General features: G+C 34.8%; 1 pseudogene; it reads left to right on the top strand.

Moving 5' to 3' along the window:
- Positions 1-4005: 4005 nt before the first annotated feature.
- LOC122477143 overlaps positions 4006-11062 on the top strand; it is a 43273-nt pseudogene continuing 36216 nt past the window's right edge.

The following is an 11062-nucleotide window of genomic DNA, read 5'->3' as shown; positions in this document are numbered from 1 at the left end:
CCACACTATACATCCTCATAATTTGCCCTTTGGGTAAAATGATTATCTTTATGAAATATATGTGTAGGACAAAATTAGCATGACCCATGTATCAGGGTTCTCCCAAGAAGAACAGATAGGATCTATATATCTATACCTATATTTATATCTATATACCTATATCATCTCTATGTATCTATATCTATCATCTATCTAAATCTATATCTATATCATCTATATCTAATCTATTGAGAGAAACTGATTTCTTTAAGGAATTAGGTCACAGGACCATGCAATTGTGGAAGTCAACAAGTCTGTAATCTGCAAGGTAGGCCAACAGGATAGAAATTCATGTAAAATTTGATGATGCATTTCTGAATCCAAAATCCGTAAGACAGACCAGCAGAGTAGAAACTGCAGCATGATTTCTATGCTGAAGTCTTGAGGCAGAACATTTTCGGGGAACCTCAATCTTGGCTCTTAAGGCCTTGAACTGATTGCATGAGGTTCACCCCCATTATGAAGGGTAACCTGCCTTAAATTCAACTGATTGAAAATTTTTATCACATATAAATATATGTTCATAATAATTATACAGATATTTGACTATATAACCAAGCACCATACCTGAGCTAACTTGACATAAAATAACAAATTACATCCCAAACACACACAAACACATGCACATACAACACCAGCTTCATTATCACTGTGTTCTAAACAACTGACCTAAACATGTTAAATATTTAAAGAAAATTTTATATGTCATATTTTTAGTAATTAAAATTTATGAATTGCTAAAAATTAAAACTTTCCTTGGTGGCTTTCTGAGAGTTATTCTCTTTTCACTGAAGCTAATTATATGACAGTTAATATGCTAATCTACTGAGAATGAAGTTGGATTCCTATGAGTAGGTTTTCTTTTCTACCATTTATGGGGGTTGAGACTTCCAAAATATCTAAAATGCTTAGAGTTTTATATTTATCTTACTGGAAACTGAACAACACACCTTGAACCAAGCTAAAAACCTCTCAAAATAAATATCATTTACCTAATAACATTTTGGAAAAGAAACAACACCAAATATTTGATGGACTAGTTTAATGATTGAAGGGTACAAGAATTCTAGCGCTCCATGATGCAGATATTCAGAGCCTTGGATAGTTTACCTATATAAATCACTAACAATGTGATAGCAGATAGGTTTTTGTATCCACTACCTGCTATATCTGGATCAGTATCTGTTTGAAAACTAATTTGATAATATTTAGAATTATTAGTTAGTGGCCAGTGTCCTTCAATTATCTTTGAAGTTTATGTTAATAATTTTTTTCTAGACAAATCAATTGCTCTTTTCAATAGGTTACCAACTTTATCAATTTCTTTTAGAAAACTATTTTGAACATCTTGATCAAAATCTTACTTCTATCAATAGCAAACTAAGGCTACAATTTAGCTTAATCTCAGGCAATTAAAACACACACTTTATTAAACTTCGGTCATGCCCATTAAAATTAATTGAGACCTTAGCCCTTTGCTAGACTCTTTCTTAATGAGCTTGGAAGAAAAGATAATAAATCCAGCAAACAAGACCCTTCTTTAGTGACTATGGTCCATATTAATTTTGGCTGGTTTAAACTAAAATTATTTGTATATTCCCACTTTAAGTTTTTGTGATTATCTTCCAGGAAATGCATATGTGCTTTTCAAAACTAAGAAAGTACTTTATGTGCCAAAAAAGAAAAACAGTGTTGAGAAAATATAAGATAAAACAATTTAAAAGAATAGTGTTAAATTAAAGGTCAGATTTTGCTAGTTAAAAAGACAGCCTATCCAGCGGATTATTAAAAGCTTCATTAATAGTCAATGAATTGCTGGATGAAGTCATACTTTTGCACAACTGCTAAACCAGGGACAGAATTTATTCACTTAATTTAAATCTTATGCTCACAGTTCTCGAGTGATTTCATTAGACAGATTAACTGACTTGCACATGACAGAGTTTTCCTCTTGGAGTTTGATATATTTCATGCACGTTTATTTATACAGAGAACCCAAAGCAACCTGTACCTCTAATGTGATTTCTGGATAACTAGATTTTAGTTACTGAGAGGGCTAGAGAGTTGAGACATATTGTGGGCAGAGTCTCTTAATCTCCTGTGTATATACCTAAATACTGCAATATTGGATTCAATTAACTCTCTTTGTGTTCAGTTTACAAAATTTCAAAATAAATTTCTATTTCAAAAGATAAAAAAATACTATGATATCACAAGAATATATGACCACATTGCCAAATCCTGATAAAAATAAAAACTCTTTCACCATGTTTATAAGAGTATTCATACATTCAACCTAGCAATTATCATGAACATATGTAAGCACCTATGTGATTTTAATTTATGGACACTTAAAATCCACAGTTCTGACCCTGACCTTCTCTATCTTCTGAATAGTTAGAAATATCAGTAATTCCTTTTCTTTCACTCAATTAAATAGACAGAATAGAAAAACTGAAAAACTGCACTGTGCTTTCCTTAGTTTGTGTTCAAAGCAATGGGAACAAATTATACACTATGGAAACATCAAGCTTTCTGTGCCAACGTTAGTGAATCAAGAAGTGTTTCTCTACTAAATTATTTCACTAATCTTGGACCATCAAAATCTATTCTGCCTATTACTATGCTATTGGAAGTGTAGATCGATATGATGTGATGGATAGGCCCTTAGAATATCAGTGAGGCCTGTATAGACAACACAACAAAGGTTTTTGTTACAAATCAAGAAATCAATATTGAGTATCTCGAGGGTGCTTTGAGGTCACAGTATTATGGGAGGAGTTAACCATTCCACACATGATGAACATAAAGTTTTACTTCTTCCTACCAAAAATAGAAAGCTAAAAAACAAGGACTAAAGCATCTTCCTGTATGACAAATAATCTTTCCCCAGTCTACTGACTTGATACACTTTGTTATTCAATATATCACACAATAAAAACAATAATGTTGCATAGTGCATCTGCAATGGATGCTTGGACTGTATTAATATTCACTGAGTTATCACATTAAAACATGGTTTTATATAGGTACTAAGGCAGAAAAAATCATGGTAATATATCTTAAGCTCCTCTTTCTCAACATTGAAACTGAATAGTATCAAAACTGTACATAGTGAATAATCAAATATTGTAGTCATGAATTGCCTTGAAAAAAGTAAGTACTGGTATATAAACAGTGTCAGAGATTTAAAGCAGATTCTTCTATCTAGCAAATGAGATCACAGCATATAAAAGAAACAGTAGTTTTGGAAAATCCCAAAGTGCTCAAAATAAAAACATAATGAGCTATCTGTGTTGCCTATATATAAATATCCTGTTAAAAAAATTCTTTGAGGGGCGCCTGGGTGGCGCAGTCGGTTGAGCGTCTGACTTCAGCCAGGTCACGATCTGGCGGTCCGTGAGTTGGAGCCCCGCGTCAGGCTCTGGGCTGATGGCTCAGAGCCTGGAGCCTGCTTCCGATTCTGTGTCTCCCTCTCTCTCTGCCCCTCCCCCGTTCATGCTTTGTCTCTCTCTGTCCCAAAAATAAATAAACGTTGAAAAAAAATTTTTTTTTAAAAATAAATAAAAAATTCTTTGAATAAACAGGAACATATACTATCTTGAATACAAGATGCACTGTGAAAAGTATATAAACTTTGCCAAAATCCTTTCTCCCTTCTTTTTAATGAGTGATCCAAACAACCAGTTCATATAATAGATATTTCAAAATTTTGTAATTCTTTGGTTTGTTTATAGGTACATCGTTTAAATTATTAAGAATCATAGAAAACTACTAAATCTAAATAACATGAATAAAGTTTTGCATATTCTCTTTCAGTTCATCTGACTGTGCCAAGGAAACTTCAAAGAAGCAGAAGTCAAATGAAACATGTGTTCATTCGCATTCTTTAGCAGCACTGCTTGGGCCGGAGGCAGTTTGCAGGGTGCTGGAGCTGTGGCTGTAGAGAACAACTAGTGGGTTCAGCGTATCCCATCGGGGTCCCCACAATGCTGAGTCCTGCCAGGGAGTCCCATTCGCATGGGGTGAAGTGTTCGTCCTCTCCAAATGATGATCTTGGATCTAGGAATTGGGAAGCAGCAGATTGGGTTAATGAAGAAAGAAAACAAAAGTTCTTAAGACTTATGGGAGCAGGAAAGAAAGAACATACTGATCATCTTGTTGGAGGAGATCACAAATCAACATCTCACTCCCAATCAGGGGAAGAAGACAAGAAAATTAGTGAAGAACTGGAGTCTCAATATCAGCATAGTATGGACAGTGAATTGTCAGGCAGATATCAATGACTTTGTGGACTTAGCTTCAGTGAGGTAGAAGATCATGATGCAGAAAGTGATGTGGTTGGAGATGATGATGATGGTGATGATGATGATGATGTTTTAGCTGATACTGAAAGTCCAGATAACTCTGATAGTGATTCAGAGTCAGAGGAAGAATCTGATGAAGAACTCCAAGCTACTGAGCCACCTTGATGTAGTGGAAGATCCCAAAAACAAACAAAAAAGATGCAAAAAGCAACTGTAAATGTTTGTTAAATCCAGTGGTTCATAACTCCCACTTAGTCTTTGTTTTAAAAGTAAGCCTTATTGTTATAATACACAGTAGAGGACTGCTTATACAGCACAGACCTTTGTATTAAAATTGTTAAAAGGCCCTTTTCAATAATTACAAAGATGGCTTTAAAATGCCATGGTTTACACTTTTATGGGCTTGACTATAACTATTTGCATGAAGGGTAAAAGTTGTATAAAATAAGAAATACAATACTCAATTTCCTTTCATATTAGCATCATCAAACCTCTAATCTCACCTTTCTACCCCTTTCAGATAGTTATGGGGGAGACACTTTTTTTGTGGTAGCTGTTTCATCTTTATTGTTCCTTCATATTTTTCTCTCATAAGAAAATATCAGATATTGTGATATGTTCATGGAAAATATTGAGTTATTATACTTTGTTGTATAATTGTTTTTCATGGATATTTCTGCTGCCAATAACAATCTAAGTTGTTTACAAAAGATTAGGTGCTTAGTTTGCTCTTATTGATTCAGCTCTACTCTTTTGGACAAAGCAACATGAGAGCAAATACTTTCAGACCTGTTAGGATGGAGTTGCAACTATCATACATTTGGAATGTTATGATCCCAAGCAGTCTTTATTTATATACCTTGAATTACATTGTATGTTAGGTTTTTTTTAAAATAAACTCTGGTCAATTTTTACAGAAGAAATTATTTCTCTCATCATTTGGTCCTATTTAGGAATATGTAAAACTGGATTTTTTTAAGGTAATATGTGATCAAAGTTAATTTTCTTCCTAAGGAGTAAACAAATAAAAAGTAGTTTCCCATAAGAAAAAAAGAAACATGTTCATTAACCTCACTTTTTCATAGTTGATGTGATTCTGTACATTCAATAACTATCTGATTACCTCTTCATTTTAAAGAAAGAAATTATTTTCACATATATAGATATTAAGGAGGAAAAATATAACAAGAATACACCAAACATTTTACAAATCCAGACTTACACTCATGTAAACTGATAAAATTTCCTGAGATAGTGTAAAAATAGCGAAAAAGAAAAATTGAGAATCTAACCCTTAAATAGTTTAATCCAATTAGAATGAAGTACATTTCAAGCCAAACATTTTCTTATTGATTTTCTGTCTGGATGAACTATCCATTGCTGAAAGTGGGGAATGAAGTTCCTTTTTATTATTTTATTGTTGTCTGTTTCTCCCTTCAGAGTTGTTAGTATTTGCTTAATATGTTTAGGTGCTTCAATGTTGGGTGCATATATATTTAAAATTGTTATATCTTCTTGATGGATTGGCCCTTTTATCATTTTGTAATGACTTTATCTTTTGTTACCATTTTTGTCTTAAGGTCTATTTTACCTGATATAAGTATAGCTACCCCTGCTTTATTTTGGTTTTCACTTGCATGGTTAATCTTTTTCCATTCCTTCACTTTGAATCTATGTATGCCTTTAAAGTTGATGTGGCTCTCTTGTAGGGAGTATATAGTTAGGCCTTCTTTTTATGCATCCAGTTACTAGGCCTTTTGAGTAGAGAATTCAATACATTTACAACTAGAGTAATTGTTGATAGGTAAGGAATTACTAATGCCATCTCATTAATTGGTTTCTGGCTGTTTTGTAGTTCCTTTGCTCCTTTCTTGCTGCCTTCTTTGGAATTTTTTTTTAATTTTCTATAAGGTGTATGTTCAAATTCTCTTTTCTTTATCTTTTGTGAATCTACTATGGCTTTTTGCTTTATGTTTACCATGAGGCTTACATAAAAACATCTTAAAAATATAACAATCTATTTTACACTGATACCTTACATTCAATCACACACAAAATTCTATCCTTTTACTATCCCACCTTTTATGTTTTTGATATCACAATTTATCTCTTCTTATATTGTTTATTTATTAGTAATTATGATACCTATAGTTATTTTCATATTCTTGTCCTGTAACCTTTGTACTATAGTTAAGTGGTTAATATGCCACTTTACAGTGTGAGAGTATTCTGAATTGAATACACAATTATTTTTATCACTTTGTTGTATATTTTCACGTTACTAATTATCATCCTTTCATTTCAGCTTGAAAAACTCCATTCAGCGTTTCTTGTAAGGCAGATCTAGTGGTGATGTTCTCCCTCAGGTTTTGTCTGGGAAAGTATTTCTCTTTCATTTCTGAAGGACAACTTTTTCAGAGTATTCTTGGTTGGCAGGTTTTTTTTTTCCTAGTACCTTGACAATGTCATTCCACTCTATTGGGGCATGTAATATTTCTGCTGAAAAATGTGCTGATAGTCTAATTCAGGTTCCTTTTTAAGTTACACTTTTCTTGTCTCATGTTGCTTTTAAGATTCTCTCTCTCTTTGATTTTTACTGTTTTTTATAATGTTTCTTTTTTTAAATTTTTTTCATTTACTTATTTTTGATAGAGAGACAGAACACAAGTAGGGGAGGGGCAGAGAGAGAAGGAGACACAGAATCTGAAGCAGGCTCCAGGCTCTGAGCTGTCATCACAGAGCCTGACGTGGGGCTCAAACTCACAAACCGAGAGATCATGATCTGAGCCAAAGTCGGACACTTAGCCGACTGAGCCACCAAGGTGCCCCTTTTATAATGTTTCTTGATGAAGATTGTTTTGGTTTGAAATTATGGGGTGACCTATTAGCTTCATGAATTTGAATTTCCAAATTTTTACCGAGATTTAGGAAGTTCTCGGCCATTATTTTTTTAATTTGTACTTATTTATTTTGAGAGAGGGAGAGAAGCAGAGAGAGAGGAAGAGAGAGAGGGAGAGAAAGAATCCAAAGCAGGCCTTTCACAGTCAGCACAGAGCCCAACAGGGTGCTCAATCTCATGAACTGCAAGATCATGACCTGAGCCAAAATCAAGAGATAGGTACTTAACCAACTGAACCACCCAGATGCCCCTCAGCCATTATTTCTTTAAATAAGCTTTCTTCCCCCTTTTCCCTCCCTTCTCCTTCTGGAGCCACAATACTTCACAAAGCAATTTTTTTAATGGCATCTGATAGATTACATAGGATCTTGTCAACTTTTGGTCATTTTTTTTTCTTTGTTTTCCTTTAACTTGTAATTTCAAAATTTCTGTATTCCAGTTGCTAGATTATTTCTTCTGACTGATCCTTCTGCTGTTGATGTTCTCAATTGTATTTTTAGATTCATTTATCGAATTCTTGAAGTCCAGAATTTCAGTTTCTTTTTTATTATTTCTTCTGTATGTTAAACTTCTCATTTTGTTTGGGTACTGTTTTTTTTCTGGTTTCGTTGAGTTGTCTGGATTTTCTTATAGGTTATTGAATTTCCTTAAAACAGCTATTATGAATTTTTTATTGGGTAAATCAAATATCTTCGTGTCTTTAGGGTCAGTTTCTGGAAGATTATTGTGATCTTTTGGTGGCATCATGTTTCCTTGATTTTTCATGTTCACAAAGTCTTGTGTTGCCATCTTTCCATTTATAGTAGCAGCCACCTTCTCCTGGCTTGACTAATTGACTTCAGGACAAAAACATACCTTCTAGGGTTTGTGAGTCTTTCCCAGACCTTCTATGGATATGCCTGCTTCACTCTTCCTGTTCCCTCTTGTGGCAATATTCTTAAGCTTGTATGTCATCTCATGACCCAGGAATGCACTAGACTGAGTGCTGACAAGCCTTCCATTTGCTTTCCCAGGGACAGAGCTAAAGCTCAAGTCTGTGGTCTCTTTCTGACAGATATGAGTACTATTTCTGTCTGTGCTCACTACCCATTTGCCAAATCTTACTCTGACCACCGTTGGGAGTGTGTATAGACAGCTGCCCAAAAAGTAGGGCAGTGTGTGAGTGAAGTATGTATAGTGCTGGGTATACTTGTTACCCAGTTGGGGGGTTCTGTGGGTGAGGCACCTCCAGAAGCTTATTGGTAGGATTCTTAGTGGAGTCTATAATGCAGTTAATAGAATCTGCATCCCACTACTAATGCCCTCTGAGAGTTCTATCTCTCCTAGCCTCTTTTCACCCCCAATCACGCAACTCATGACTCAGTTGTCTGGATGGGGTGATACAGAATTGGGCTTTTTTGGCAATTTGCCATACAGCCGAGGAAGTCATGCACTTACTCACATGTTCTCCCTTTCCCCAGAGGGAAAAATCATAGGCTAATTAGTTGTTTCTTGACATTGATCTGTGCTACCTTGGAGGAGGGGGGATGAAGTTAAGACAAACTGTACCTCTTACCCTCTCCAATGTATTCAATCTTGCATATATCTCCATGATGTACTGGAACTTCTCTTCTAAAAATCTGGACTTCCACAAAGGCTCTCTTCTCTGTGGGCAACTATCTAAGACAGTGATTTCTAGGAGCTCCTGGACCATGGCCAAGAGGTTCTGGAAGCAGTTCAGGGGTCAATGCAAGATCCACAGCAGGGAACACGGTTTACATGCCAATTGTCTGATTTATAAGTGGGCAAGAATCCTCTTGAGTCCCTTGGCATATTGCAATGGATCTCACCACTCACACAAAATAACTTTTGTCAGTGGAGGGATGACGAATTATTATTGTTGAGGGGTGGATCCAGTGAGAGACATCTTATCCAGCCATATCGCTGACATCACTCACCTCTCTTTCACTTTTAAAGAATAATTTCAAAGAATATAGAATTCTGGGTTTTGAATGTGGTTTTTATATATCCATATTCCTCTTCCCTTACTGGAATGATTACTGAGGAGATGCCAGATGTATTTCTTATCTTATTCCTCTATCGGTAAGGTGTTTTTTATTTAAGCTTTGTTCAAGATTTTTTCTTTATATTTAATTTTTTTTTAGTTTGAAAATGATAAGATTATGTGTGGTTTGGGGGGGGCATTTATCTTTCTTGAAATTCTCTGAACATACTGAACCTGTGGCTTGTTGTCTCATATTAATTTGGTGAAATTCTTAGTCACTTTTGTTTCAAATATTTATTTTGTTCCTTTCTATCTTTTCCTTACGGTAGTTTTAAGATGCATATATTACACGTTTTGTAGTTTTTTTTTAATGTTTATTTTTGAGAGAGAGTCAGAGTCAGAGTGTGTGCACAGGTGGAGGAGGGGCAGAGAGAGAGAGGGAGACACAGAACTCAAAACAGGCTTCAGGTTCCACACTGTCAGCACAGAGCCTGACACAGGGCTCAAACTCAGTAAGCAAGATCATGACTTGAGCCAAAGTCAGACACAACCGACTGAATCACCCAGGCACCCCCATTTTGTAGTTTCTTGACATTACTTGGATATTCTATTGTCTCTTTTTTTTCATTTTTTGTTCTCTTTGCTTTCTAGTTTTTAAAGATTCTGTTGATATATTCTCAAGTTCAGAAATTCTTCCTTCAGCCATATCCAGGCTACTAATAAGCCCATCAAAGGAATTCCTCATTTAGTTACAGTGTTTTAAATCTGTGGAATTTCATTTTAGTCCTTTCTTAGGATTTCCATCTCTTTGCCTCTTTTGCCCATATGTTCTTACCTATTTCATCTGTTAGAATACTTAGCATATGAATCATAGTTGACTTAAATTTCTGGTCTCAGGGAGTGACATCATCATTGTGGCAGCATAAGATATCCCTTTTCATTTTGTTCCCACCCTCAACAACAAACTACTATCCATCTCCAAACAAAAGTGCCTCTGTGGGTGTTGAAGAATCCAGCACCATGCATTGAAGGACTAGGAAGTTATATCAGCAGCCTGTGCACTGGGGAATAGGCAGAAAAACCACAGTACTATCTGTAGACCACTAGGAGCCTGTGAACTGGTTCCAGCCCCTTTTAGCCATGATCTGTAAGCTTCTGGAGAACACTGACTTAAAGAGTCACCCATGGACAAGAAGGCCAAAAATGGTAGAAAGAAGTCCAAAAATGGTAACAAAAGACAAAGAAGATCATTACATAATGATATATGTGTCAAAGTCAAAAGATATAAAAATCCCAAATATATATGCACCCAACTTAGAGCAAATAAATATATTAAGCAAATGCTAACAGATTTGAAAGGAGAAATAGATAGCAATACAATAATTGAAAAGGAATTGAATTTCAGCAATGGATAGATCAGACAGAAAATCAACAAAGAAACACTGGACTTAAACCGTACTTCAGACCAAATGGACCTAACAAATAGAATTTTTCATCCAATATACAAAATATACATTTTTCTTGAGTGTACACAGAACATTTTTCAGGATATATCATACTATAGGTCACAAAACAAATCTTAGCAAATTCAAAGGAATTGAAACCATAGCAAGTATATTTTCTGGTCACAGTTATGAAACTAGAAATCAAGAACATGAGAAAACCTGGATAATTCACAAATATATGGAGATTAAACAACATGCCACTGAACAACCAATGGATAAAAGTAGAAATCAAGAAGGATATCAAGTAATATTTTGAGACAAACAAAGATGGAAGTACAATATATCAAAACTATGGGATTCTGCAAAATCAGTTATAATACAAAAGTTT

The sequence above is a fragment of the Prionailurus bengalensis genome, chromosome X (assembly GCF_016509475.1).
Source record: "Prionailurus bengalensis isolate Pbe53 chromosome X, Fcat_Pben_1.1_paternal_pri, whole genome shotgun sequence".
NCBI lineage: Eukaryota > Metazoa > Chordata > Mammalia > Carnivora > Felidae > Prionailurus > Prionailurus bengalensis.
The sequence above is the reverse complement of the archived record's forward strand: the minus strand, read 5'-3'. Positions and strand labels throughout refer to the sequence as shown.